Consider the following 17,910-nt stretch of genomic DNA (forward strand, 5'->3'; position numbering starts at 1 on the left):
CTTAATAAGACACCTATAGCACAAGTACTTGTACTTCATACAAGTACATTGGATAATGATGTCTATCACATTCCACCATCCTTCCTAATCCCCTGTCCCCTCCCTTTTCCTCCCTCCCCTCTTTGCTATCTAGAATTTTTCTATTCCTCCCATGTTCCCCTCCCAACCCCACTATGAGTCAGAGAAAACATTTGTTTATATTTGGTATTGGCTAACTTCACTTAGCATTATCTTCTCCAACTCCACCTATTTACCAGCAAATGCCACGATGTTATTCTCTTTTATTGATGAGTAAAATTTCATTGTGTGTATATACCACATTTTGTTCTCCATTCATTTACTGAAAGGCATCTATATTAGCTCCACAGTTTAGCTATTGCGAATTGTGCTGTTATAAACATTTATGTGGCTGTTTCCCTGTAGTATGCTGTTTTTAAAATCCTTTGGGTATAGTCTGAGGAGAGGGATAGTTAGGTCCAATGGTGGTTCCACTCCCAGATTTCCAAGGAAACTTCATAGTACTTTCCATATTGGCTGCACCAATTTGCAGTCCCACCAGCAGTGTATGAGTGTATCTTTTTCCCCACATTCTTGCCAACATTAATTGTTGTTTGTCTTCATAATAGCTGCCATTCTGACTGGACTGAGATGATAGAGTAGTTTTGATTTGTATTTCTCTTATTGCCAGAGAAGATGATCATTTTTTTCATATATTTGTTGATTGATTGTAAATCCTCTTTCGAGAAATGTCTGTTCATGTTCTTGGCCCATTTGTTGATTAGATTATTTGGGGTTTTTTGGTGCTTAGCTTTTTGAGTTCTTTATTTGCTCTAGAGATTAGGGCTCTATCTGATGTGTGAGGGGTAAAAATTTGCTCCCAGGATGTAGGCTCTCTGTTCACCTCAAAGATTATTTCTTTTGCTGATAAGAAACTTTTTAGTTTGATTCCATCCCATTTATTGATTCTTGGTTTTAATTCTTTCACTATAAGTATCTTATTAAGGAAGTTGGAGCCTAATCCCACATGATGAATATTAGGGCCTACTTTTTCTTCTATTAGATGCAGAGTCTTTGGTTTCATTCCTAGGTACTTAATCCATTTTCAGGTGAGTTTTGTGCATGGTGAAAGATAGGGGTTTAATTTCATTTTGTTGCATACTGATTTTCACTTTTCCCAGCACCATTTGTTGAAGATGCTATCTTTTCTCCAGTGCACAATTTTGGCACCTTTGTCTAATATAAGATGATTGTAGTTTTTGTGGGTGAATCTCTGTGTCCTCTATTCTGTACCATTGGTCTACCAGTCTGTTTTGTTGCCAATACCATACTCTTTTTGTTATCATTGCTCTGTAGGATAGTTTCAGGTCTGGTATAGCAATGCCACCTGCTTTGCTCTTCCTACTTAGGATTGCTTTAGCTATTCTGAGTCTCTTATTTTTCCTGATAAACTTCATGATTGCTTTATTTCTATGACTAATGTCATTTGGATTTTGATCAGAATTGCATTAAATCTGTATAATGCTTTTAGCAGTATGGTCATTTTGATAATATTAATTCTGCCTAAAATGAGTAAGGTAGATCTTTCCATCTTCTAAGGTCTCCTCTGAGTTCTCTCTTTAGGGTTCTGTGGTTTTCATTGTATAGATCTTTCACCTCTTTATTAAGTTGATTCCCAAGTATCTTATTTATTTTGAGGTTATTGTGAATGTGGTAGTTTTCCTCAGTTTTTTCTCAGAGGCTTTGTCACTGATATACAGAAATTCCTTTGATTTATGTGTATTGATTTTATATCCTGCTGCATTGCTGAATTCATTTACTAGTTCTAGAAGTTTTCTGGTGGAGTTTTTTGGGTCTTCTAGGTATAGAATACCATCAGCAAATATTGATAATTTAATTTCTTCTATTCCTATACTTATCCCTTTGATTTCTTTCATCTGTCTAACTGCTCTGGCCAGTGTTTTAAGAACTATGTTAAGTAAAAGTGGTGAAAGAGGACATTTATGTCTTGTTCCAGTTTTTAGAGGGAATTCCTTCAATATTTCTCTGTTTAGAATGATGTTGGCCTGAGGCTCAACATAGATATCCTTTATGATGTTGAGATATGTTACTGTTATCCCTAGTTTTTCTAGTGTTTTGAACATGAAGGGATGAAGCATTTTTGTCAAATGCTTTGCATCTATTGAGATAATCATATGATTCTTCTCTTTAAGTCTATTTATGTGATGAATTACATTTATTGATTTCCTTATGTTGAACCAAACTTGCATTCCTGGGATGAATCCCACTTGATCATGGTGCACGATCTTTTTGATACATTTTTGTATTTGATTTGCCAGAATTTTACTGAGAATTTTTGCATCTATGTTCATTAGAGATATTGGTTTGAAGTTTTCTTTTTTTTTTTTTTTTTTTTTTTGATGTGTCTTTGCCTGGTTTTGGGATCAGGGTGATATTGGCCTCATAGAATGACTTGGGAAGTGCTGCCTCATTTTGTATTTCTTGAAATAAATTGAAGAGTATTTGTATTATTCCTTCTTTAAAAGTCTTGTAGAAATTGAACTTGACTGTGTATCCATCCAGTCCTGTGCTTTTCTTGGTTGGTTAGCTTGATGGCTTCTTCTATTTCCTTATTTGATATTGATCTGTTTACATTGTGTATATCGTCCTGACTCAATCTGGGCAAATCGTGTGACTTAAGAAATTTGTCAATGACTTCAATGTTTTCTATTTTATTGGAGTATAAGAATTCAAAATAATTTGTAATTATCCTCTGTAATTCTATAGTCTTCTATAATATTACCTTTTCATAATGTATGCTGGTAATTTGAGTTCTCTCTTTCCTTCTATTCTTTAGCATGGCTATGGGTCTGTCAATTGTATTTGTTTTTTCAAAGAACCAACTTTTCGTTTTCTCAATTTTTTCAATTGTTTCTTTTGTTTTGATTTCATTGTTTTCAGCTCTAATTTTAATTATTTCTTGCCTTTTACTGCTTTTGCTTCTGATTTGTTCTTCTTTACTATGGCTTTGAGATGTTGTTGTGGAGTCATCTATTTGTTGACTTTTTTGTCTTTTAAGGAATGAACTCCATACAATGAATTTTCCTCTTAGTATTGATTTCATAGTGTCCCAGATACTTTGATTTGTTGTGTCTATGTTCTCAGTTACCTGTAAGAATTTTTTAATCTACTTCTTAAAGTCTTCTGCAACCCATTGTTCATTCAGTAGCATATTGTTTAGTCTCCAGGTGTTGGAGTAATTTTTACTTTTTATTTTGTTGTTGATTTCCATTTTCATACCATTATGATCTGAAAAAATGCTAGGTAGTATCTCTACTTTTTGTATTTGGTATGAGTTGCTTTTTGGCATAGCATATGGTCTATTTTAGAGAAGGATCCATGTGTTGCTGAGAATAAAGTGTTTCTGCTTGATTCAGGTTGAAATATCCTATAAATGTCAGTTAAGTCTAAGTTATTGATTATGTTATTGAGTTCTATAGTTTCTTTATTCAACTTTCATTTGAAGATCTATTTAGTGGTGAGAGAGGTGTGTTAAATTTGCCCCATATTATTGTGTTGTGGTCAATTTGACTCTTGAACTTGAGAAGAGTTTGATTGATGAACATAGCTGCAGCATTGTTTGGGGCATATATGTTTATGATTGTTATGTCTTGTTGGTAAATGGTTCCCTTGAGCAGTATGTAATGTCCATCTTTATCCATTTTGATTAACCTTGGCTTGAAGTCTACTTTATTTGATATGAATATGGAAACCCCTGCTTGCTTTCACAGTCCATGTGAGTGATATGATTTCTGCCAACATTTTCTCTTCAGTCTGTGTATGTAATTTTTTATCAGATGAGTATCCTGTAGGCAGCATATTGTTCAGTCTTTTTTTTAAAATCCAATCTGCTAGCCTATGTCTTTTGATTGGTGAGCTTAATCCATTAAGATTTTGGGTTACTATTGAGACATGGTTTGTATTTCCAGCCATATTTGTTTAATTTTTGTTATTTTACTTACATTAGTTTTCCTCTTTGATTAGTTTTCTCTCTAGTATACTACCTCCCTCTGCTGATTTTCATTGCTGTTTTTCATTTCCTCTTCATGAAATACGTTGCGAAGAATGTTTTGTAGTGCCAGTTTTTTAGCATTAAATTCTTTTAACTATTGTTTATGGTGGAAGGTTTTCATTTCATCTTCAAATCTAAAGCTTAATTTTGTTGGATTTAAGATTCTTGGTTGGCACCCATTATCATTCAGAGCTTGATATATGTATTTCCAGGATCTTCTAGCTTTCAGGGTTTGTGTTGAAAAATCTACCGTCATCCTAATTAGTTTTCCCTTTTATGTAATCTGATTCTTTTCACTTGTGGCTTTTAAAATTTTCTCCTTATTCTGTATGTTGAGTATTTTCATTATAATATGCCTTGGTGTAGGTCTGTTGTGATTTTGTACATTTGGCGTCCTGTAGGCTTCTTGAATTTGAATTTCCAATTCATTCTTCATATTTGGAAAGTTTTCTGATATTATTTCATTGAGTAGATTGTTCATTCCTTTGGTTTGGACCTCTATGCTTCTCTTTATTCCAATAACTCTTAAAGTTCGTCTTTTTTTTTTTTTTTTGCAATCCCATATTTCTTGGATATTCTGCTCATGATTTCTTATCATTTTCACTGTGTGGTGTATGTTCTTTTAAGATGATTTATTTTATCTTCATTGTCTGATGTTCTATTTTCTAAGTGGTCTACTCTGTTGTTGATGCTTTCATAGTGATCTTTTGCTTCTTGGATTTGTTTATGTAGCTCATTGTTGAAGTGATATTTCACTGCCTGTATTTGTTCTTGAGATCCCAACACATTTTACCCATGTATATCCTGAAATATTTCACTGTCATTTTTTCTTCTGTAGCTGCCAATGCTTCTAATGATGTGTTGTTTTGATTTGTTTGTGCTACTTCCTTCCCTTGTCTTTTCATGTTGCTCATGTGCCTTCCTTTCCAGCTCTGTGGATCTGGTGTGTTATTGTTTTTACCCTATAAATTTGTAGTGCTTTTGTACTACAAAGATCTCTCCTTTTTGGATAAGACCAATGTTAACAGATCCCAATATCAACAATACATTACCTATAAACAAATTGTTGTTATTAAGACATTTACGGTTTAGTCTCAATGCCCAGAAATGTTGGATTCAATTATTATTTAAAATATAATCAGTAGTTTCATAAAAAGGTTTACTTTTTCTGGTGGTGGACAATGAACTGGGGGTAAGGCATAGGATGAAATGTTGAGGGGAGAAGATGTGAGGGTATAGAGATAATATATCTTAGGAAATGTGAAGGAGAAATCTAGTGAAGTGGGTTAGCAGCAGCAGAATAGATAGGAGGTAATTTGGGGTAGACAATTACATGGGAAGGCAGTAGAGTACCTAAAGCTAACACACGTATGTTTTCAGAAAAATACAGGATGTTAAAATGGTATATTTGGAGGGTGAAGGAAGAAGAATAATAAAAAAGGGAAAGTAAGAAAAAAAGAGCGAAGAAAAATAAAAGAAAAGGGGGGCTTATGCAATTCCTCTATATTATATTATTAGGTGACTTATTCCTCAAAGTCCTATTCCAAGCAAAGTTGTTGATTTTACATATATTGGGGATGTGAGGGTGATAGGATAGAAGAGAAAGGAGAAAAAGAAAAAGAAATAGTCTTAGAGATCCATTTCTTTCTCTTCTCATCCAGTAGGTGGGCTTGTCTCATGCAGTAGCTGTCTCTGCCCTCAGGATGCTGTAGGTAACCAGGGTGTGAAGACTGTACCTGGTGTGGAGCATCTGAATTTGGGGAGTGCTGTCCACCAGTCCCAGCAGAAAAATAGTGCCTCACGGGTGTTTTTTGTGACCACTTGTCTGATTTAAGCCCCCAGTATTGTCTCCCTCTCTTGCCTGGAGACTTCCCAAATCCTGATGTCTCTGCTATGCTCCAGACTTTAGTCCCCTCCTCTCTCTTATTTATCAGATCCCAACTGCTTGATCTCACCTCCAGGTTCACACTAGGTGGGTGGCACCCTGTTTGCTCTGCATTCCTGCCCAAGTGAGAGCTGATCTTGTGTTGGACGGCCACTGTGCTGAGTTAACGCTATTAGTGAAGGGGGAGGAATTGGAAATCAGGTACCCGCTCAACTGGAGATCTGATCTGATAGACACACACACCACAAAATGGTGAGAAAGGTTTGCCAAGATGGAGTCTGTCTTCTTCCAGTTCTGGCATATCTGGTGATGTGAGGGGAGCTGGGTGATGGCCTTGTGCTGTGGATAGGTAGCAGCCGAGTAACCTGCATGGGAGTGGAGCACAGTCTGGAGTTCTACAGAGGTGCTTATATGTGTTGCTGCTAAGCAACTTGTGAACTGTGCATGAACTAGAACTGTTGGATTTGGGTATGGAGTTTGGAGAATTACTCAAGCCTGGAGGCTCATTTCTGCATGGGTGGTCACAGTGCTGATAATTTCTGTGAAAATCCACTGGCCCCTGGAGATCAGATCTAGGAACTGACCCCACCTAACAGTGAAAATATTGAGCCAAGATGGTGGCTGTCTGCTTTCAGCGCTGAGGTGTCTGGTGAGGTGGGAGAGCCAGGTGATGGTATTGTGCTGTGTGTAGGTAGCAGCTGAGTGACCTGCATGGGAGAAGAGCGAAGTCCTGGCGATCTGCAGATGTGTTGATAAGTGATTCTGCTAATGTGCTCACTGAGTCTTGCATGGACTGGAGATTCTAAAGTTAGCTGTCTTTCCTCCAGGGAGGAGAGTCAGGAAGAAGTCCTAGGCCAGTCTGGGTTTACTATGGTCTCTTGGCTGCAGGTATTTGGAGGAAAGTTTCAGCACCTTTAGGAAAGCCAAGCTTTGCAATTGACTTGCGAGCAGAGCACTGGCTCAGCCAGCAAGGCACAGTAAAGGCAGTGGGCAGAGGTCCAGCAGCCCATGGGCTGAAGGGCTGTGGTGCTGGTGGGCTAGGGATGAGCTGGTGGGAAATAGCAGGGAGGGAAGGGGCTCAGGAGGAAGCTCCACCCTGATTCTGGTCTTGCTGCCCATAGATGTCTTGCATTTGGTCTTTCCCCTGTCATTCCCCTAGGTTCCTAGCTGGCCAGCAAGCCCCCTCTCACCCCATGGATAGGAGCAGGGAGTATCTGTTAGACACAAGGCCTGAGCATCACTCACACTGGTGCTTGGGCTTTAAAGTGTATGTGGAGAAGGCTCTGGCAATTTGTTCTTTCCATTCATCCCTACTATTTTTCTCCCCCAAGTAAGTCTCAGAAGTTCCCTTCTTCCAAGCCTTGCTTCAGTAACCTGGGCTTCAGGACCACCAGGAAGCCTAAGAACTCCTAGGCCCAAGTGAGACAGGAGCCACTACAATGAAGACTGAGAAAGATGCTTGGCCTGTCTCTACCGCAGGCTCCAGAGATGCATACCATGCAAATAAAGACCAGTGTTTCAAGGCACCCTCGGGTCTTCCTTTCTGACTCCCTTGTACTTTACCTGCCAAAAAGGGCTTTGAATCCCTTACAAGCTTTCTGCACTTCAGGTAGAATCCCCTGTTTCATTTGCCAGCAGCTTTATCTGCTTAAAGAACCTACTTTTGGGACTGCCAAGAAGCAGCAGACACAACTTGGCTTTGCCAAAACAGCATGTGGTTTTGTTCTCCCATTCTTCCTCACCCCATTTCCTTGACTTGCCAACTGGAGAAAGCAGGAGGAGGCAGAAGAAAGTGGGCAGAAGTGTGGGGGTGGGGGAAGATAGGGTGCAGAACAAACAAGTTCTCCAGTAAGTTATTTACATTGCATGTGGACCCCACGACAGTCTGGAGGCTCCACTGCCAATCCGAACAATATTCTGCCCTGCATTTTCCCCTCCTTTGAAGTTGGGGAATGATGGGAGATAGGTGGAATGGAGAGACAGTCATCTTAATTGGCGGCTTCCTAACCAAGTTTAGGATCAAGAACAAGGACTACAGTAACAGCATAAAGTAAGACAAACAAGTTTTGTCTCCCCTAGCTGCACCCCTTGGAAACGAGGGGGCACCTGCATGGTTTGTGTGCAGTTTGCATTAACAACAGCATCAGCCAGGGTGCCTGCACATTCTCGCTAGTATGTAGGTACATACAAGCTTGCAGATCCTGGTGAGAGGAGTGGTAGCCAGAGACATCTGGAACTCAGAGCTTCCAAGAAAGCACTAGACATGCTGGTGCCAGAAGCTCTGCAACTGCTGCTTTGCCCAGACTCCAGCATAGAGCCACCCGCAGTCAGCCAGAGCCCGCCAAGGCTATTTATGTGGCACACCAGTGGGCTATGGCTTTCTCTGCCCCCCATCCTGGCGCGCATCCATCTCCCAGGAGTAGCTGTGGGACTCGCGTGTGAGCATGTTATTTGGGATCCTCTGCCTGGGAACCGGGTGCCAACTTCTGGGATGTTGCCAGCCTTGTCCTTGGTGGTGGTAGGTTTTCTTGCCCACACTCTGGGGCATTGCATCTCCTGCACCCCACTCTGTCCCAGCCACCTTCAGGATGCAGGTGAGTGAGCACCTGGAATGCGACATCTGAAAGCTGAGCACAACCAGGCTCTCTCTCAACCAGTCAGCAAGGCCATTTTACTTGATTTTATTGTGTACCTTTGGGTAAGGAGGATTTTCAACTGTATTTACTTAGGGTGGCTCTTTAGGTAGTTTTTTTGGTGTTTTTTTTCCATTTATGGATTCTGGTATTTATATTTTTTGAAGAGCAAAACCAACCTCATAGTGTCTTTCTGGGGTAATGTTTCTGTTCTTAAGTTTGATGTATATTTTGTAGATTACACAGAGTTAGCTGGAGGAGACAGGGGAGATTCATGAAAAGACTAAGACTGAGATTCCAGTTATTTTTCATGATGTTCTTTCTTCCTTGCTATGGGCAAAGCCACAACCCCAGCCAGGCAGTTAACCGTGGGACACCCACACACATTCTCTCTCCTGTTTTTTTCTTCAAAACACATCTCTCTCTCTCTCTCTCTCTCTCTCTCTCTCTCTCTTTTTGACAGGAAGTCTAATGTAGGAATAATGTAATATATTTTGTTTTGAAAGCTGTAAATCAAACATCATCATTTCTTTTTATCCTTGTATTTTTAATCATTTATGTTGTCACATTAAATATCTTGAATAAGCAATTTGTGATTTTTTATTCTAAAGTAGCCCGTAATATCCAGCCTGTATTTCTCCCCTTTGAATTCATTTTGAATTTTCTTTGACTAAATATAATGTGCTTAAAGATGTGGATGTGAATTTTAAGGCTCAGAGGACATGCTTCTATTTTATAATTTTGCTCTTACTTGTGAAATAATAATATTTTCAGAAATATATGAATTTTTAATTTCTGAGTCTTTAAAGTTTTGGTTCATTGGCTAAAGTGGTTGCCACTGTTGAATGAAAATTCTTTTATGCTGTTTTACATGGTACTTTATCAATGTCGTAGTCAGAAGGCTTTCAGAAGAGAAGGATTTTTTCAATAAAGCATTTATGAAAAATACAGTCTACTCTCTTTTAGAGTTAGGACAATAAGAAATGAAGTATATATGAGTTAGGACTTGACTGTCTGAGGAAATACAGACAAGGCTGTGGTTTCATTTCATTAATTGCAATATTTGTGTGATCTAAATAACAAAAAGTCCAAGAAGACCAAATTTCCTCAGGTGTGAGGGCTGCTAACCTATGTATGGCTATTGAACTATTAAGGTTTTCCTCAGAGTCAAATATGTTAATGGAGGATGAGGAAATACAACTAGAGGTGAAAATACTGTTTAATGGCAAAGGAGATTCAAATTTAAGAAAGATTTAATTGAAAAACTATTAATATGTACATTTTGTAGACTTCTTTTCCATTAAGAACTACACATATTCTTGTCTTAATCACATTTTCCAACACCAAAACTTAATCACTTTGATAGTTCTTAAATTTCAATGTGCAATAGTCAAAATGAATTTAGTATATTTTTTTCTTTTTTCGTACCAGGGATCGAATCCAGGGGTGCTTAACCACTGAGCAATATCCACAGCCCTTTTTATTTATTTATTTATTTATTTTGTTTCAAGACAGGGTCCTGTTAAGTTGCTTACAGCCTTGGTAATTTGCGGAAGCTGGCTTCGAACTTGAGATCCTCCTGCCTCAGCCTCCCTAGCTGCTGGGAGAACAGGTATGTACCACCACATCCAGAAATTTAGTGTGCACTTTGATGCAGCAGTTCCACTCTCCCATGAATAATATCTGAGTAAATTATGACAAACCAAGGTAAACCTAGTATTGGTTGAAGGAATTATGTGTTATTGCTAGAAAATAAAAGCATTTATTCAAATAAAGAGAACTAATATGTTTCAACTTGGTAATTTTATAAAATGTTACAGATGATGCTATTGAGAAAATATCTTGAATAAAATTTAAATATGTAAAAAATTCACTCTGTTAATTTTGCTATTTGTAAGACTAATTTGGGAAAACACAAAATACTGATTCTCATGTCTTCCCCTGTGTCTCTACAGGTAATAGAAATCTTTGATTTCATGCATAGGAACCAAATTATGTAAAGTAGAGATTACAATTAGATTCTTTAGAATAAAACAAAGAAAGAGAGATTGAAAATAATAAAATTATTATTTATGACTAATAAATAGCAAAACCCAGAGTAAGTGAATTATTATTCTCTCTAGCCAGTGTTCTTCTGATATACCATACTGCCCCTGGTGAACTGGGCATCTGATTCTTCGGAATGCCTCTTAGATATTAACTACCTGGAGTGTAAAGATAATGTCTTCTTTTTCTTTTGCAGTTCTTTGCAGTGTTGGCCCACAGGTAGAAGCCAAGCAGTGGTGTTAGTTAATAGAGATGTGGACTTGACAGTATGGAAAGAGGCTTGGCATCAGATCAATGGAGAGTGAATCCTGGGTAAGTCACATCTTGGCTGCATGACCTAATTGCCTTATTTAATCTCTTAACCTACTTTTCTCATCAGTAAAATATAGATGAAAATATCTGCATCATAGTAGTTTTATGATTTAAAAAATATGGGCTGGGTTTGTGACTCATTGGTAGAGTACTTGCCTAGCATGTGTGAGGCACTGGTTTGGTCCTTAGTACTACATATAAGTAAATGAATAAAATAAAGGTTCATCAAAAACAATAACAACAAAAAAGAATATTTGTAATCTTTCCACATAGTACCTGCTAGCAAATAGATGCTCACAATTCAGTTTAACTATGGATCTTAAGACTTTCTTTTTTCCAGATTAACCCCCCTTTTATTTTTCCTGCGGAGATGTTTTTATTTGTGTGATGGCTTAGTTTTATATATGTTTTTTATCTTAAAAATTAGACTGCCTTGGTTGGTCCTCTAGGATGGAGCAACCCATTTTTATAAGAGCATCTTCATATCTGACCTTGCAAATTCCAAGAAGCTAGAAGAAAGGGAAATAAGCAATTTACCTGAAGCACATACATCATATTCCCCATTTCTTGCTCCCTTTGGTCAGGCAGGTTCGTTACAAAAAACTGAACCAGGAAGATTATTAGGAGAAAAGTCTGACTTTGTGAATATGCTCAGAAGTCAAATGTTGTCTCTGCCTGAACCAGTAGATCCTTGGAAACTTGAAACATGAAACTTAATTTTTAATTTTGTTTGTGGTATTTACAAGTGAAGGTACAAGGGTTTTTTTCATAAAGTTATGAAGCTATTAGATGTGGCAAAACTAGATATTGCCCCGCTTTATTTTAAGATTTTTGTCTTACCTTTGCAGCATTTTCTTTTATTTTTTATCAAAAGTTGTAAATCTCAATTTGCTTAATATGATATTTTTAGATTAATAACCCAGTCATTACAATAAAATCATATTTCCTGGAGCAATATGTTTTATTAACAGTTTTATATAATAAATATAAGATTCCTCCTTCCTGAACCTCATTTTGACTCCTGTTAGTACCTTTGCTGCCTTCCATTAATGGCTTTGGATGGAATGATTTCACATCTTTTAAGTACATATCTTTGGTAATTTATATCAAGGCTCTCTTCTGAGGACCTCTACAGAGGCCTGTAAAAAACTTAGGTGGGAATTTTATTCTTAACTTGGCTATGTTTTAAATTTAGGAAGCCAATTTTTCTGGTTCTGAAGTAATTTTCTTCTTTTTTTTAATATAAATAAGACTAATTAATTTGTAGTTTCTACTGAAATTGCATTCTTCTCCCTTCTGTCTAAATGGCCCAGACCATTTTATTCTATGGTGTGAGCTCCTCACAGAGCTCCCCTGTTGTCATTAATACATTATCCTATCTGTTATGATCACCACTTTACACATTCACACTAGGAAAGTTAGGTTGAAATGTTAGAATCTTTCTTACAGCTTTCAGACAGTAATGAAGCACTAAGGAAGAACATTTTAAAGACACTTTTACACTCATGTCTTTCCTCTTCCTCAGTGCTAGGAAAATATATGGGATAATTTAGTCAAAGGAGTCCAATTTTATTTCCCATTTGTCTGGAAATAATTATTTACTGAGGAGATAATGTGCTCTGTGGAAGAAAGGTTTGGCAAGTAATATATATTCTTTAGCTCATTGATGTTGGGAGCATATGTTAGTGATCCTATCATAAAAAGCTTATGTTTAAAAAGTAGTTACTGTGTGAGCATAGTAACTCTTCTTATATGATATTGTTATATGGTATTGTGTCATGGGGAGGGCTTCATTTTGTCTGGGAGGAATGAATGAATTTAACCAATACATCAATTCTGTAATGAACTTTTCTTCAAAGTCTGATCTAGCACTACAAATATCTGTTCATTAACTGTAGAAGCTGGGGTTTCCATTATACTTACTTAGAGGTAATCTTCCAGTAAAAATTCTTAAGTAGATAATAAAAATGGGTGTTAAGTGATTTAAATATGAATTTAGAAACTAGAGAAAGATAAAAATAAAACCAAACCACTTAAACATAGTCACATCACCTGTCAATAATGTCAGTGTATTTTGCTGCCTTTAAGTTATTTCCATAGACTTGCCATACCTTTTACATGACTAAAAAGGAAAAGTTAGGTATGAACCTGGTTGAATGTTTAATAAAAATTTAGCACTGTCATGCTGATGTTGATGACATAGCCTCTTTTTTTGTTTGTTTCCTTCAGACATGGTCCCATTCAAATAAGTTGACTTGAAAAGTGTTAATTACCATTTAGAGATGAACTTGTGTTCAAAGCAAGCCACATGTCTAGCACAAAGTGTGTTGAATTTATGAATGTGTAAAAATATGTTTATCCCTTTTTTTCCAGTTCAAGAACATTTTCCCCGAAGAGCAGCCAGTGTTTTAGCTTTTTCCTTTTCTTAATGCCTTTTTTTTCTTGCAAGATACTGTGATTTCTTTAAAATTCAAGAAACTATTTTTGTATCTAGCTTAATATTCAACCTAAATCATTGTTCTTACCCACTGTTAAACCAAATTAGTTTGTAAAGGATGGATTTTAAATAAGTATGTTTAGGACTGTATAAAAAAATGAAGAATATTGAAGTGCATTTTCAAATGTTAGAACATAAAATTAATTTAATCTTTTGTACAGAATTTCTTTAGAAGTTGAGGTTTTATGTTAAAGTTTTTTTTTCTTGGGAAATTAGAGTTTCTTAGTAGACCAATGTTATTTGAAAATTAATTTTTTCATAAATGTGTAGGTTAGTTAAAAATATTTTTCATATTGCTTCTTTTCATCTGTTAAATCTAGGTTACATAGAATGATGAACTGTAGCTAACAATATTGGTCTGCCTTATCCTCAGAGAAAAAAATAGGCCTGTACATGTAACATGTGATACTCACAATTTAGAATTTAATTAACTGCAAGAGAATACCACAAGTTTTGATATTTTACTTGTTTGCCTTTCTTGTTTGTTTTTATTTTTTAATTTGAGGAAATAAGCACTCTGTATTCCTCACCCTAATTGCCAACTGTGCCCTAGTGGGATGGACACCAAGTATTTGTCACATTTTTTGTTTCCTTCAGGGAAAGCAGGACATCACAAAAAATAGTGAATGTTTTGCTGTATAATGGCATTTAAAAATATTAATTAATTTAAGCACATTTATTGTTTTTATAAATCAATTTTTTTATTACAAGATCATGTGTTTTGTGCATATACACATTCTTAAATGTCATGCATTCTGTCTCATCTTTATAATTTTTCCAATAGTATAAATAACAAGATTACCTTAGTTTTCTGAAATATAATTAGTGATTAAATTAGAATGTAGCATGTTGAAATAATAAAGGAAGTTGTTTTTAAAATTTGTTTCTAGTTCTAATTTGTTACATATGACAACAGAATGCATTGCAATTCATATTACACATATAGAGCACATTTTTTCATATCTCTGGTTGTATATAAAATTGTATATACAATTTTTCATATCTCTGGTTTTGACCGTTCATGTCTTTACATATATTTAGGGTAATGATGTCCAATCTCATTCCACCATCTTTTCTACCTCTATGCCCATTCCCCTTCCCTCCCACCCAAAAAGGAAGTTTTGAAAGTTTATATCTTTACAGTATTGAGACCGTTTGGGAGAGTTTATATTGATTTTATTATAAAGTAAGTAGATGAGTCATCTAAAACTTGTAGCTTTATGAAATTCAGAACTATTCATCACTGTGGAATTAGAAATGCTGCTTTCTTTATATATTGACTTTTAATTGCAATTGTTAGCCAATACCTTCATTCTCATTTTAGCTCTTTTGTTACCACATTTTTTTTAGCAAACGTGATAAAATGTTGTGTTTTAACAATAATATGTAGATATTTTTATTTTCTGGCAACTGATAAATATGTCAGAATATTTTTGGGTTTAGTTTCATTTGAATGGAAAACTTAAGATAAAGATCATTTATTTTCATGAGAGCTATAAGGATTTGAGCATTTACTGTAGCATATGGTACATTTTCTGTTCTATTTTGTATACCAGCCCATTAAGATGAAAAACTGAAATAAGTAACCTAAAAATAACTCTGCTATTGGCCTAATTTTTGTTTATTTGTTTTATGGTCAGTTGATTTTATTGTCCAATTTAACAACAACAAAAAATCATCTTCTGTGCATGAGTGAAGTTCCACATTTGACTACCCTGATGGAAAAGCTCTAAAGCATTTTGTCACCTATTCACAGAGCAGCATCTTGTTTGGCATCAGCATAATTGTTCAGAGGGCTACTCTGACTTTTTTATAGTAAAAGGTGTTAGCCTTGGTCATAGCTCTAAACTCCTTAGTCCAAAGTGACCCACCTGATGATCACAGTTTGACCACACCTCTAGTTGCCTAGGCACACACATTTTTCCGAATCACATTCATTTTCACCACAACTTACAAACTTGAACTGGAATTGATGTTTTTAAAAAATGATGGAAGAAAAGGTATATACTAAAACTAATCACAAGAGGTATAGTCAATGCCTTTAACAGTTCAATTATTATTATTTTACCTATTCAACTGCTCCATAAATTATCAGAGTATTTTATAAATAGTAGAAACTTGTAAAGTAGAATAAAGTTAGGCATTTCTTTCCTTCTTACCTTTTCTTTGGTGATGTTTGCTGTTTTGTTCATACTGTTGACTGGTGTCCAGATTGTTAATATATGTATACTTTTGGGCATCTTCTTTTCTTGCTGATGGAAATAGTATAAAAACCAGAAGATGGTATACAAATGGTATAGAAACCAGAAAATAGTGGTTCTTTTTCTAACTCTTAAGAAATTTGAACATTTTGTTTGATAATACATTCAGAGTTGATTAGAAGTGCAAAGTGCCTCAGAAGCATGACTGTGTGACAACAGTGGCAGAATTATACATTTCTTCCTGGTGGGGGAACTACTTGGCCCTGGTATATTTAAAGGCTTTTGCACTTACATTCAAGGAATTTTTATTCCTTCCTGAAGAGCTTTAAGAATTTAGTAGTGAGCATTTGCTGTGGCATATGGTGCATTTTAAATTTCAAAATACTTTTGAGTCCATGATATATTGGACTAGTATCAGCTTAGAACACCCATAAAAGTACTTTAGCTCTTTTTAAAATTTTATACATTCTAATTTTTATACATGATGGCAGAATGCCATTCATTTCATATTACACATATAGAGCAGAATTTTTCAAGACACTGATTGTACACTACTTTAGCTCTTAAAAAGATAAGTTATGGAGTCAGTAGAAAAGAAAATTTGTTAAAGAATACCAGCACTCAAGTATTAGAAGGATTTTAAGAGGATTTTAAGTAACAGCCCTAGTAGGGAGCTGCCATGGTAGATTGCTACATTAATGGCCTGCAAGAAATCACACCTTCCCAGATACACTTTTCTGTAGATCCCATTCCATTTGACTGGTTTTAACCAGTGGGACATAAAGGATTGTGAAGCTGGGCTCCTTAGACTGCTTCTGTTACTATATGAAGAAGCCAGGTCTAAGAGTCTGGAGGACAAAAGCCCACGTGGAGTGATTTAACCCTACAGGCATATGGTGCATTTTAAATATCAAAATACATTGCCCCCAGCTAACCTACCAGGTAAATGCAGCTACATGAGTGAGCTTATGCCAGATCAGCAGAAGCATCATACAGTTGAATCAGTGGATAGTGAAAATGATCAGTTGGTTTAAAGTCACTAGATTTTGTTTTAAGCAATGAAGCAATGACTACAGGAAGTTATTTTTTCTGTCTTTTCTCTATGTCTCTTTTATAGCAGTCACTTTGGTAATGTTCCTACAATACCTACTGTCTTACAAAACGCTGTATCTGCAGAAGATTAAGCAATAATTGTTCATAATTTTCACTGTATGAAATGGGATTTCTATCTTTTGATTTATTAGTATGAGGGAGGAGTCTCAAAATGAATGAAGCTTTTGTAATGTTCCATGTTCATATCTAAACAGCATGATTTGGTTAGATGCTTATGAGGACTCTCCACATATCTATGAGGATGACTATATGTTCATGGGAACAGCTCACCTTTAGATAGGACTGAGATTTGAGATTTTCACACTGTTCTCAGGGTCATACAGTGTTGTGAAAAGAAGAGATGTTTATTCGAGAAGAAGACATTGTGAAGTTCTCAGGTAGACTAGAGTTAACTTCTCCAAAGCAGAATTTATGACAGAGTCCTCAAAAGAAGGACAGGGACCATAAGGAGCAGTGATAGATATATTGATCTCTGTAAGACTTTTATGGACTTATGTCCTGTTATACTTTGTGACTCATGTCCAAAAGTATGACACTGATGGGAGTGGATATTTTTGCCCACTCTAACAAAGGTATCTTTTGTATTAAATGGAAACACAAAGCTAAGGAACACAGATTGGAATTATCAAATGCTGTAGCACTAATTGATCTAGAAGTCAGGCTTCTTGGTACCTAGCAACAGTGGATTAGAAATGTGCTCCCTTAATTTTTAGTAGCTTATACCTGCTGTCCCTAGGATGGCTTCCACATGGCCCGAGGGCATAAGTGGTCATCATCAGGAGAAGCAAACAGGGAGGCTCCAGAACTCATGTCCCACTGATCCAAACAAGGAGAAATACCTCAGCTCCCATGGGCAATCTCTGGAAATTTTTTAACTTAGTCAAGAGGCATTCATTTGGTGGAAGTTGAAATGCTTTAGGGTTAATCTGGATTTAGCCACTCTCATTTTTACTAGTTGACACCTTTGCTTTACCAGCCTGATGTGGACTTGGAGAACATGAGTTAGACATGTACGTACTGGGTTAATTCCACTTCTGTTGTCTTCAGAAAGAACTATAAGAACAAAAATAGACAGTACAAAAATATTCTGATAGAAATTGAGAGTCCTAAGTTTATTGTGTTACTTGGGGTCATCAATTGATCCTTCATTAGAG

At 36.2% G+C, this 17,910-nt stretch overlaps 1 protein-coding gene across 1 annotated transcript in view; it reads left to right on the forward strand.

The window, feature by feature from the left end:
- LOC144365023 (uncharacterized) overlaps positions 1 to 17,910 on the forward strand; it is a 69,314-nt gene that overhangs the window by 28,818 nt on the left and 22,586 nt on the right. The window contains exons 3-4 of the mRNA XM_078015745.1: positions 10,099 to 10,199; positions 10,830 to 10,945. The gene's annotated coding sequence lies outside the window, so the exon portion shown is untranslated. The remainder of the gene's footprint in view (positions 1 to 10,098; positions 10,200 to 10,829; positions 10,946 to 17,910) is intronic.

Source organism: Ictidomys tridecemlineatus, chromosome 6 (genome assembly GCF_052094955.1).
Source record: "Ictidomys tridecemlineatus isolate mIctTri1 chromosome 6, mIctTri1.hap1, whole genome shotgun sequence".
NCBI lineage: Eukaryota > Metazoa > Chordata > Mammalia > Rodentia > Sciuridae > Ictidomys > Ictidomys tridecemlineatus.